Consider the following 14,434-nt stretch of genomic DNA (forward strand, 5'->3'; position numbering starts at 1 on the left):
TTAGCTTTGGTGTTGCTTGGTGTGTATGTGGCGGTTTTGCGGTACCTGTAGTACAATAACTAATGTGGAATTTTAACTGTCTTTTTTTATATGTGTGTGTGTGTGTAGATGTAGTGTCTGTTTTCTCCAAGTTGGTTGTACAGATTGTTTCATTCGGCGTCAATGATCTTGGTAGTCACGACGCCAGGTAATTATTAATTCATTCATTCATCCAGTGTACCAATACACCATTACACCAATGTTATGCGATGATTTACTTGGCTAAGGGGATTCTTGCAATACTGTGTTAGAAAAATAAATTTTGCCGTGTTTAAGGTGTCCTTACAACATCATGCAGCGGATGCCACCACATTCTAAAAAGGCGACCTGGTCATTTTTATTGTAACTTCTACCTGAAAGAAGAGGAAAAGTAAAAAAAGAAATATACTTGAAATTAGAATACATATTGTTTTATTTAGTAGCAAAAAGGTGCTAAAAATCAGCATGTCATTTTGAATTGCATATAAGCAAAGGTTTAACATAATATTAAGTTTACTTGCAGGAATAAGGATATATGGTTTTCAATTACCAATAAAATAAGTACTGATTTTCTGTAATAGTTGCATCAATAAACGTTCAATTATTAGTCCTAGTGAATTCTCTACATAAGAAAAAATCTCATGCATAGCGATAAATGATAGAATTATAGTTAACTGTACTTTTACGAATGCTATAAAATTGGCTTTATCCGACGTTCACCACAGTTTTACTTACTTAATATTAAAGATCTATTATTAAGCTTTAAAATGCAACAAACCCCATGTCGATATCTTTATACTTAATCAAGAAATCTTGACTTAAATACAACCATTGAGATAACTAATGACCTTTGCCCTGACCTGATGACCCTGCCCACCACGTGGTTTGCTTAATAGTTGGTGTATCTAATATTCCAAAATATAAGCTTTCGGGAGATACCACTCAAACATCTGGTCTCTTTCAAAAAATAAATGACCCCTTGCTCTTAAACTATAAGGGAATACAACTTATATATATACGTACATATATATATATATATATATATATATATATATATATATATATATATATATATATATATGTATATATATATAGAATGTATGTGTGTTTTATATACATATAAACATACATACATACATAAGTACAGATATACGTACATACATGAGTTGAGGAACAAATCAGAACAGACAGATCAGTGGCTAAGAAGTTCAAATTTGCATGAAGCCCTCTTTTAAGGTGCAGGGCTAGGAATTTCAAAGAGATGTCAGATCCCCATTGCAGGTCTAATGTCTGGGCACTTCAAAGTCATGTTAGGGCCTCCTCAGTCTACTGCATTACCGTGAAGACCATTACACTGCACTTCGGATACGGAAAAAGAAGTCCTCTGGATTATACACCTCAACTGAGTTTGGTGCTTCATATGCAATAATTATAGCTAGATATGTCAAACGAGATCGTTCTAAACATCTACAAATATTGCCCTTTAATACCAAACCGATACAGATTTGAAGAGGATTGTTTTAACCTAGACAAGCATATTAGTAGTTATCAACAATCGGATGGAAATTTCCACCTCCAACACAGACATGTATATATATATATATATATATATATATATATATGTATGTATGTGTGTATATATATATATATATATATATATATATATATATATATATATATATATATATATATATATATACACATATATATACACACACACACACACACATATATATAAATAATATATTATATATATATTATATATACATATATATATATATATATATGGTGTATATATATATATATATATATATATATATATATATATATATATAACATAATATATATATATATGTATATATCAATACATATATATATATATATATGTATATATTAATTATATATATATATATAATCTATATATATACATATATATTATATAATCAACCTACACGTGGTCTCTTTCCTATCGCTATAAAGGCAGTCAGATTTTATATATCCCTAACTAGAATAACTAGTTGTACACAAATACTAGAAAATAGATTAAAATATGCCTTATTCCTGTTGTGGAGAATTTGGAAACCTTCCTTTAGCTTGCTCAAAAAAATATTAAGGAATTCAGATTCTTTTCTTTCGTGATTTTAGCTTAACAATCGCTACTACGAAATCCTGGTTTAAGTCACCAATATTCAAAATTCCACCTTGTCTCCTCCCAGAAATACAATTACATTGAAAATTTAGGCCTTGACTGGAGGACGAGGGGTTTGAACAAAGAGAAAAAAAAACCGGAAAAACTAAACTTCTCAGGCATAAGGCCGATTTTACTGAGGAGGGAGGAATTTACATAAAAGCTGGACTCTAGTTTTAAAAGCACTATATTTACAGAAATTTACAGAGGTCCAGGAACACAAGGGGCCATGACTGCCTTTCAGTCCACCCGAACACGTGGAGGGAGCAGTCCAGCCACAGCATTTTAGGAAAATTGCGTATAGGATCAAAATGGCAAGCTTCGAAGAATTTCCAATTCCTACCACAGCCAGGCACAGCATTTGGCTGCAAATAGAGGACATAGGCATAAGGCAGGAAAGCACACGAGGGCGAACGTTACTCACTACTTTCTTTCAATCAAAAGGCCACTCATGGGGGGAATGAAATGACTGGAAAATTTACACAGCAGAAACTGTTTCGTGGCTTAAATTCACTAGGGGGATGTTACTAGTATCACAGGGGAGTAATTACAGAATTGAGCCCAATTGGCAGGGGGGAATGAAAACTGCACAAAGTCGCCTTGGAAAAAGGAAATGAAGTACAGACAAAGGTAAAACAATTCCCTGGTTGAAATGGAATTTCCCTTGCACTACCTTAGTAATGAGGCTGGTCGTCTTCTCCTTGAGGTTTGGAACTATAGACTGTAAAATATACTTGGGCTTCCCAAAGCATGGGAAAGCCAGGCCCAGGAGGGGGGGCTGGTGTTCTTCTGAGGCCTCCGCTCTTGGGTTCAAGGCCTTTGAAGCTTTCTCCTGGTAAGCCCCGCCTTCAGTCCCTGTGGGGGTTAATTCCAAGCATCAATGGGAGAAGAGATAGCTTTTTCAAAAGACAGGAGATTGGATTCCTCCAAAGCAGAAGAGGCAACATAGATGCATTAAACTTGGGTTAAAGACTTTATTTTTTCCTTGGTTCTAGCTTAAAATCTAGAATATATATATATACATATATATATATATATATGTATATATATATATATATATATATATATATATATATATATATATATATATATATATATATATATATATCACACACACACACACACACACACACACACATATATATATATATATATATATATAATATATATATATATATATATATATATATGAATACTTGATCACAAAATAAGTAGAAGGTGATGCTATGTATAAATAAAGGTAATGTCATGGAGGAAAATGAAAACACGAAAACTGCCGAGTTCTTTCGGTCTTAACGATCCTTTGCTTAATGCAAGACTTGAGTAAAGGGACGTTGAGACTGAAAGATCCTGGCAGTTCTCGCGTTTTCATTTTCCTCCGTGGCATTACCTTTATATATATATATATATATATAATATATATATATATATATATATATATATATATATATATATATATATATAAGGAGATTAAACAAGAAGAAACAACACGATAAGTATGAGAACACGGCCCATTTGTCCTCGTTTGTTTTTGTGTTGATGCAAATGACCTGCAGTAATTGGCCGAGTGGACGGGAATAACACGGAAAGCTTTTGGGGGGGAAATTAGAGAGAGCATCTCATTAAATGATTATTGCTGGTTTTAAAGGTGAAGTGTTGTTGTTGATGTTATTATATTCTTCGTCTTCTTATTGTTATGGTCAAAGAATTGTTCTAAGTGTTGTTTTTTTATTCATATCTTGTTTCAGACAAGCATTGGGTTATGGGAAATTTGTACATCGAGTGTCAATCCTTAGTAGGCATAATTTTCTTTCACCATAAAGAGGCAGAATCCTAGTAAGTTGCCTTGATGAGAATTAGTTTATGGGTACATTCCCTTCCCTTGTTTTTCTATTATTTCATTCGTGTTTACACTCACACAGCAAATATTGAGTGCTTTCACAGTTACAAGTCAAGCATTAAACAAATAACTGTTATTTTTTAACTGGAAAGGACATAGGCTGGTTATTTTTTATTCAGAGGGATAAGAACTTAGCTACACCATGGAATTCATAGGAAATTAACTTGAGCACTTTTCAATTGCTGTCTAGACTTCATACATTTCCAATACTTCAATTATTCATCCGAAGAAGACTATTCATTTGCAGGCTTTCTTGGCTGAATGTAATCATCTTGGTACTCATAAAAGTAAGTTTTCCCTGTTTTTACCTAACCTGGAGTATTTCATGGCTACCCAAAAACTAATTTAACTAAAGCCTCACTGATTGTCTTCTTGATATATAAGAACTCAGGGAGAAATGCACGAAAAAATAAGACGGAACACCATTCAACATTCTATTTTTAAGATAAAGATTGATATAAATGAGGCAACTGTGATGAAAGCTTTGCAGACAGATGTATCACGGGCACATACAGACATGCGTTTAAGACCCCTTTTCAACGGTGGTTTTACGAAACGGAATGCAAACGAATTTACGTAATTGTAAATGCAGCTCTCTCTCTCTCTCTCTCTCTCTCTCTGTTCTCTTCTGTTCTTTTGCACATATGAGTGCAGGGACAGGTAAAACCTGCTTTGCGTCAGTTGTCATCGGCGAATTTCATTTGGCAAATGCATCCAAATAACCACTTTATTCATACATCTCATTCAGGTACGAATTTTTTTTGGTCTGAATAAGCTACATTCGTTTAGTCGATGTCCTACCTGAAAAAAGTGGCTTGTATTGACAATAAAATTCGTAACGCTAAGAAAATCACCCATTTTCATTTTACGTAAGGATCCCTCAGTTAATAACTGGTTCGAAGCTTGGTAAGGAAATAGGAATAAAAGATCGGAGTTCCAGGCTTTACTTTTGAAGTTGTTTTTGTGCGTCACTTATCTTTCATAATAGTGAATATTCCCTATTCCCTGTTCTCGTTCTTTCTCCCTCAGGCATGAATTATTAATCTCTAATTATTTTACCCTCTAGATTGCTCTTCATTTCATATACTGCCCCACTAGTGAATATTCTGATATTTTCTCCCTTTCTATCTGGTTCGCGCACATACACACTTACGCGTAGATGGATTACTAATTATTTTATTCTTACTTGTGAGCATTTGATGGGCGTTTACTCAGTTGCATAGGAATGTTGCTCATTCAGAGTAATGATTATACTAACAAAACCATCCAGTGTGATATATATATATTATATATATATATAGATATATATATATGTATATATATATATATATATATATATATATATATATATATATATATATATATATATATATATATATATATATATATATATATATATGTGTGTGTGTGTATTACAGACTTAGTAACTAATTATGTTCATTAATTCAGGTTTACTGTTGTTCAGATGCCATTGTACAACGTAAAAATGGTAACTTTTGATCGTCCTTGTTTCATCTTGATTCCACTTTAATGCTTGTAGTGCATACCATTCTTTTCTAGCACTAACCTTAAATTGCTTTAACTGAAATTATTTAGTAGATTTGAAAATGCTTCCTTGTGGGTATTTTGTCTTACTGAGAAGAAGATATCTTTTTAATCGCAAAGTTCAAAATGATGTTCAGTGTTCATAGTTGCTCTTGTTTATGAAAGCCCTAATTTCTTTAGGTAAATGACCAGATAAATTGTGGCCATTTTACGTTATTTTGTATTCGTATAACAAACTGTGCAAATGGAGAGTAGAGTACTCCTTTGCCTGTAGTTGGTTTGATGGAAGAAATTCAGCAGCTTTTGTTCGCTTCTCTTTGTTGCTGCTTCTTCTGTACAGTTCCAGCAGTGAATTCTGTTAGTTCTGTCAACTGAGTGGTTGTGCGACTGCTTTAAGTGAGTATCTTTCAGGGTTTGGCCTGGCGGTTGAATGGGGATGATTCTTTGATGTTGGAAATTTGAATAATGCTTTAGTTTGATTCTTTGCGGCGACGTTTCATGTTTCTTCACCTGACGAATTGACGGAATCGTTGAATAGAAAGTGAAAATCGAAAAAAGTACTTTCTAGGCAGATGACAAGATTAATCGTAGCCTTAGGCAACTTTTTTATAATAACATTTGAATGATCAGACATAACGTTCTCTTTACAGTACTGGCTCTTCTTTCAGTTCCTTGAATGGATTACCCAAAGTCCTTAAAGAAAATGTTCCTTTACCTCCAGTATTAGCTGCCCATAACTCTCCAAAGTTTGCCTTAGCCAGCTTTATGGTCCCCCTACTCAATGGTTAACAAGCAATGAATATACATTACTGAACTACCAATTTGCTCCTGAGATTTTACGGCAACACCCTAGTCATTTTATTGTTAGTTACGATGAATATTCATTGTTCACAAATGCAACGCTCACTGAAACTATAGATATTATAATAAGTGCTTTATTTCCTACTGAAGATAGTGTTTTTGAAGGTTTTGATACTAATTCTGTTGGAACTCGCTCTGATGGATAACTATTTCATTTTTAACGAAAAGGTTTACAAACAAACTGATGGCATGGTAATAGGTTCTCCTTTTGGTCCCATTTTGCCAATATTTTTGTGTGTCACTTAGAAAAACTGTTCCTTGATCAGTGTCCTCCATCTTTTAAACAGGTTTTCCGTTAAAGATACTACGTAGAATATACGTTTTTATTTTAAAGATAAAGATCAGGGACATTTGCTCCTTAATTTCATTAACTGATTTCATCCGAACATTAGTTTTATCATGGACGTAGAATCAGATGACGAGCTGCCATATTTAGATATAACAATTTCACGATAAAATGATCAGTTTTTAACAGCTGCTTTCAGGAAGAAGACTTGTGCTGGTTTGGGAACAAATTTCTGTGACGGCGAGTTCTCGTATTGATGTTTTTTGTTTTTTTACTTTAGCAACTTTATACAAAAAATTTCGCTTGTTACGATTAATATTAACCATTTTTTCTGTCTAAGAATAATATAATTTTCTCAGATGTTCACTTGTGGTTTTTATGTTAATATTCCAGTTCTCTCTCTCTCTCTCTCTCTCTCTCTCTCTCTCTCTCTCTCTCTCTCTAAATGTCATTATGTTCAGTAGGTTTCTTCTCTGATGTTAAATTCGTGTTTAATCATTTGTCATTTTGCTTTCATCTAAAACTTAAAGCTCATTGATGTATTAGTATTTATCTTTTTTAAGTATAATTTGCTACTGTGGTCCATATTAGTTCGATCTCTGATCAATAGATTTTAATAGTCTGTTTTTGCACACACATATTATATATATATATATATATATATATATATATATATATATATATATATATATATATATATATATGTGTGTGTGTGTGTGTGTGTGTGTGTGTGTGTGTGTGTAACTTTGTCTCTGTTTTATACACACACACATATATATTTATTTATTTATTTATAAATACATACATCCATCCATCCATACCCAAAAATTTTTTAACAACATACAATATAAACATACATACATACATACATACATACATACATACATACGTGTATAATAATATTAAAACTAACATAGCACCTCGGCTGTTACAGAATAAACAGTATTGCCAAATTTTATCATACACTTAATCATATATTTTACATTTCATTATAAATCAGTCCGGTCTTAAAGATATTGCGTCGTCCTCCAGTGGCTTAAGGTATTTAATTATTATAAGTGCCACTATTAAAATGCGTTATAATGGTGATATAGAAAGAGCTGACAAAAATTGCATTTGATGTGCACAAGTCAAACGATTTTCAGTCGCTTATAGCTGGTATGTAAGCTCATTCAAGACGACATTATTCTTCATAAAAGGAAGTCTGAAATAGCGTCATAAGCCGATTCGTGGCAGCAACGGACTAACCATTCGGGAGACCAAGAGTCTTGCATTAAACACAAGAAGACCATTCCCTTCGACATAAAGTGGGAATTACTCGGTGCACTTCTCTGCTCTAGGGAAATGAATGTCGGGACCTCCTCCGACAGTACACAGACGTCATTAGATAATGTGATTCAGTAACGTTATTAGATAAACATCCACCGGGAACGCTCCGTAAGGAGCTAGTGCTGTCAGAGCACTTCATGCGATGCACTGTAGGCATTACTTCTGCTTTTTGCAGCGTCCCTTCGGCCCCTAGCTGCAACCCCTTTAATTCCTTTTACTGCACTTCTGTTCATATCTTTCTTCCATCTTACCTTTCATCCGTAATAATTGATTCATAGTGCAACTGCTAGGTTTTCCTCCTGTTACACCTTTCAAACCCTTCTGCTTTCAGTTTTACTTTCAGCGTTGAATGACCTCGTAGTTCCCAGCGCTGGGCATTTGGCCGAAATTCTATATTCCATTCCATTCCATTCCATTTCACTCCATCGGGAACGGATCATTATGGAAACCGTCACACGCCCCACTTGGCTGTCATATAAGTCTTCCAAAGGAAAGATATTGGGGAAGGGAAAAAATTCTAATCGAATGTCAAGCGATGATAATTCCTTGTCGTGTCCCTTCTTCCAGATAACCAAATGTCGTCTAGGTTCTAAGCTCTAATATATTCCTACAATGTATCCTAATTAGGGTTCGCCCGTTCGTTGGATTGATGGTGATATTATAATCAAATTTGCATATGTATAGAGGGATAATAAGCCTGATCTTTTGTATCTAAACTCTCTCTCTCTCTCTCTCTCTCTCTCTCTCTCTCTCTCTCTCTCTCTCTCAAAATAATTTTTATCTCTTACTGCTTTTTTTGCCATTATTAGAAAATTACTTAAAGATAGAGCCCAGTATTATGAGTCAATATTTTGCAAATTTTTGATTCCGTGATACCTGTAGTGAAAATACCGTCACAATGAAATACGACAATCGTTCCCAAATTAATTCCTTTTCAGGTAGTTATGTAGGGACTTGTTTACCAATTTCCAGATGACAACTGAGGAGTTGTATCAGTCAAACAGAAAGAAAGATTTCACGTCAGACAGCCACTTGGGTTTTACCTTACACTGCAAAGGTCAGCAGGTTTAATCTTTGACTTGACAACAGGGATAAATTAGATAACTTGGACCACATCCTGGCAAATGTTACAAAAATTTAAAAAAACGTTAAGAATGCAATTTGGGGGACTTTGACAAGAAATTGTCAACTTGGGATGTTTGTACGTGAGTGTTCGACTTGTTGAAGGGCCGGTCGTTGTATATGTAAGAAATATGTAATATTCATAATTGAAATATGGGTGAATGCAATTCTTGTAAAGGTAACGTAATGATGAAGCATTAAATTGTATTGAGAGGGTAGTCTCGCTAATGTTTACCAAATATTTTGTCATATTTGTCATATTCGATGGTGACGTGATATTTGTAATAAACAATTAACCGTCGACCGAGGATCTTTGAATGACGACCTTGAATGCCATTACATTACGGTGGCAGCCGGTGTCCTCCTAGGACCAACCATATTGGGACCAACGAGAGAGAGAGAGAGAGCAGAAGGAAGCCGACAACAATTGCTACAATATAGTTGACTTCGGAAGAGGCGCATATTTCTACACACTCGATGATCTAGTTTCATCCATATGACGTGTCCATATACGGTCTCTCGAGCGCCTCAGTGGCGTGGTTGGTTTGGTGTTTGCTTCTCACCTCGATGGTCGCGGGTTCGCTTCCCGGCCATTCCATTGAGGAGTGAGAGATGTGTATTTCTGGTGATAGAAGTTCACTCTCGACGTGGTTCGGAAGTCACGTAAAGCCGTTGGTCCCGTTGCTGAATAACCACTGGTTCCATGCAACGTAAAAACACCATAAAAACAAACATATACGGTCTCTTCAGCTACCTGTTATGATTTCAATATACGTACCTGCTCAGTCCTGCTAAATGATTGATATATAACGCAAGTGTTCCAACCTTAACTTCCCAAATGCATGATCAGTCCCTTGGTAAAACCACCGAGATTGGTGTAGCACACATCTCCCCTTCATATTTTATTTTTGTGCCTCCGTGTCAGTGTTGTTGTTTCAATAATCTTGATTCATTGCTTGAAACGGACACTAATAATGTCGTAGGGTTGTTGAGTGGTTATCAGTGGGTGTATGCATTCCAGGTTTTGACCTATTTGTTTTTTTTATTTAGCATATGACGCATACGATTCTTTTCTTAGTTGCATCTGCAAAAACGCGCAAAACGAAAGCAGTCTTGCAGCCACGAGGGCAATTTGCTAAGCGTGCCATAGGTGAAGCCGCCTTCGCTCACAACCTGACTTTGACCTATGACTGATCGGCTCCCCTCGCCCCGTCGTCGGCAGTATTTACTATTACGCAAGGTTACCAGGTATATCGGGCCAAAATATCGTACCAAACACCTTAAAATGATCGTATTTTCATTTCAGTATGATTGTATTTCACCAATTCCAAAGGTTTTGTATATATGATGGCGAAAAGATAAATAGAAATTGATTTATATTTGCTAAGTATTCCTATAGTCAACGTAAATTGTACAGTGAAAATAGTAATATTATCATATGTATACATATTTACCAAATTCCTTTGTTATAATATTGTCAAATGTATATGTATATACCATTGGAAACCGTAATGCTATATGTATCGTCTTTTTTAATAATGATTTGCCTTGCTCGGTGTTATGAACGTAAATAGAGTTACTGCTTTCAATGATAATGGCACTTTCGTTAGCAAGTGTTGTATCTTTTATATGTGTTTTAACTCAAATCTGTGTTGCTATCTTTCGTTTCAACTGCTATGGTCGCCTAACTCGATAAAGTTTAGCCAAATCTCTAACAATTTCTGTATTCACTTAGACTGTAGAAATAAAATCGTTTAGATTATCATCCATTTATCGTATATTATCTTACAATTTCTATAATCTTCGCATATCTTACCCAAGTTATTGCTTATTGTACTAGTGTTTCTTCTATCAGTATACTACAGGGAACACTGATATGATGTCTGATGTTGTGGTGTACGCCACAACTAGTCTCTCTCAGGGTGCTTACTAAATTTAGCTAAGTTTCCCTTTAACTTTCTTTGATTTACCCTCATTATCCACATTAGACATCACTGCATATTTTTGCCAATTAGGCTGTGGCTTCAAATAGCCATTTCCAACATGCGATCGATATCCGATGCTATGTAAGGATTTTATCGACGAAACTCTTATTAGACACGGCCCCGAAATGCGCAGTCGTTTCCCATTGTCTTCTAATGCCAAACATACAGAAATGAAGAAAAGAATCAACCTGAGGACCATTCTTCTGCCAATGACAAACTCGACTGCGAGGGTTCACCTTGTTTACAAGCCCATTGTTACCAGGAGGAGAGTTTGATGATGCGAATCTTTCCTTATAGCAGTCAAATGATTTATTTGGTTGCAGATCCTTTCCCTGATTACGGAAAGGGGAACTCCTCTTTGGTTTCAGATTTCCAAGAGTTTGCTACAGGCAGCCGAGCATAAATGGTTCCAGAGTAACCCCCTATTTTTCTAGTACATGTAAACAGTAAGATTGCTCTCATTGGTTCATAATTTTACATTCATTTATCCTGAAAAATGTGTCCAACAAAGGGATTGTTGTGAAACGTGGTGAATGTACAATTAACTTTTTATGGTTTGGAAAGGCAGAATACTTTATTTTCTATGGTTACCGGAGGTAAGGGTCGGACTAACGTAAAATTGATTAATTTCATGTGAAAGTGGAAAACATAAGTGACGAAGACACATAACTGAAGTGTGAAAAACATGAAAGTACATACTATATGCAAGAATTATATATATGTAATGTGGTTATTACAATTACATATGTACTTAGTATAAAGTGACTACTATGAGATTTACAGCCGGTGTCCCGGTGTTTTTCCGGAATAAAATTTTATCAACGCACCTGACAAGAGGACACTGTCACAGGGTATCTTACATCCCTACCTAATTTTTTTAACCGTATTCCATATTACGAAAGTTGCATAATTCTGGTAATTATAAGAGTAACACCGACTTCTTGTAGACATCGCCAGCAAACTCGGAGGAATGTCTTTCGAAGATATAATGACTTAAGACTTTCCTTCTTCTCGATGGATAATTGGCTATTCGTGAAAAAGTCTCCACCTCTAGCAACAGTGAAATACAACCAATACTCCTCGTTTACACTTAGTTGTAGTGATTGTAGTAGTAGTAGTATATAGGATTTATGTCATGAGGTCGCATGCTAGAATCCTTGAAGAAAAGGGTTTCCACAAGTAATCCGAGAAATTACTTTGTATCACTATTTTCCATTGAAAAATTATATAATTAAAAATATCCAAGTGAAGAAAACTTTGGCATTCGTCGTAACTCCTTTGGTGTTTTTTCTAATATGAGTGACGATCGTTGTAATAAATAGACAATTACATAGGATTAGATTGGATTATAGAACTTAGACTTCAAGCCAAGCACTGGGACCTATAGAGGTCATTCAGTGATGTATTATAACCCTTGACTTTTTTTTTCTGGGAAAGCAAGTTTTAATATTGTTCCACAAGTTATATTTTACTAAGAAATCAACAGCTATTGCTTTATAGAGCATATATCATTATCTTTCTGCACTTTATGGAAGTCAACAAATGATGAAAATTTGGTAGCCTTGGATGTCCGAGTGTACTCCTTACCCAAACAAGGGCTCTATTATTCATATACCTGTTCAAGCTTACATAGGGTTTGCCACGGACCTCCTCACTTCTAAACAATTGTGCAAGTCGAATCACAAAAGCTGTCCTGCAACCACGGGGACAATGACTACCATAGCCACCATTCTTGAAGTCTTGACAAGGTACAATATTCATTCATAATTTCAGAGACAGCTGTTTGTCATCATCACCTTGTGGGAAGAGTCGGGAGACGGCATGTGATTACGTCATGTATAACTCTGAACCCATACAGTTGAGTGTTTGCCACTGGTTTCAGCTGCTTTATTTTACTCTTATGAATATACTTTTTTCGAATATGAGTACTAAAGAATGCTGCCAAAAATTAGGTAGGGATGTAAAGCATAGTATGGGTAAGTAATATCTTTGTTAAATGCACAGAAAAAAATTTTATCCTGAAAAACACCGGGACAAAGGCTCTGAATCTCATAGTAGTAGATTTCATATGTATATATATATATATATATATATATATATATATATATATATATATATATATATATTATAAAAGTATGTATGTATTTATGTAAACATATTTATGTAAACATTCTTGCATGTATGTGTGAAAGTGCCTGCTCTAAACCCATACACTTTTTCTACACGTAATGTATTCACACACACATATATGGATTGAATGTTAATGTAATTTTGTCCACAAATGAATTATTATTTCTATAAGGTTTATGAGATGATATGATTATAGGGACGCTATTAATGTCATTGGCACTTGTAACACTGACTACTATGTACAGTAACAGCAGCAAATGTGCCACCAAATTGCAAGTAAGAACACTTAAAGTGAGGATCTAGGACTTAGGACTAACAACATTAACATTATGCAATGGACCACTGTATGCGAACCTTTGCTCTTGCTGGTATCTGGGATTCAGCCCAAGATTGGGACTGACAGAGTACTTTGAGTGGCACTGTTGAACTAATGGAGAAAGCACACAATGGGGCAGGCTACAAAGATCTTAGTCCGTGGATAGGACAGTTGTAGTGGGGCCAGGGTGTCGGCAGAAGGACATGGGTCTCTTGCAGGCTTCACCAAAGGACAGATAGACGCTTCTCTTCAGGCAGCATCGTATAGGAACTTCTAAGATGGGTCAGCATCAAGATGAAAGTTGGAGATAACAGCTAGCCGAGTTGTAGTACATGACACCACTTCCAGACAGTATGGTGCCACGCCAGGTTAAGATGTAATGCAAGACATACTACAGCGGGAACTGACTAGGGCAAAGTGCAGTTTGGTAGGTAAGGTCAGGCCATATTTAAACCAGTTGAATGGGATCCGATAGCATCGGGTTCATGCTGGCTTGATTCTCATCAGGGGCTTTCATCTCCACTGGCAATTCTTGTTAATTACCTGAAAAGGGTCTTAGCACACCGGCAGAGAGGCGAGGAAAATGGGGTACAATGAAGGCTACTGTGCTTCAAGAGGTTTAGGACAACCAGAATTATGCAGGTGTGTGTGGGCAGAGTCGCAGAGGTGGAAAGGTCTCGATAAGAATAGTAAGGGAAAGAGGTCAGGTAGAAGGGCAGTAAGGGACAGGTCAGCGACTATTATAGCTGCTAAT

Source organism: Macrobrachium nipponense, chromosome 20 (genome assembly GCF_015104395.2).
Source record: "Macrobrachium nipponense isolate FS-2020 chromosome 20, ASM1510439v2, whole genome shotgun sequence".
Taxonomy (NCBI): Eukaryota; Metazoa; Arthropoda; class Malacostraca; order Decapoda; family Palaemonidae; genus Macrobrachium; species Macrobrachium nipponense.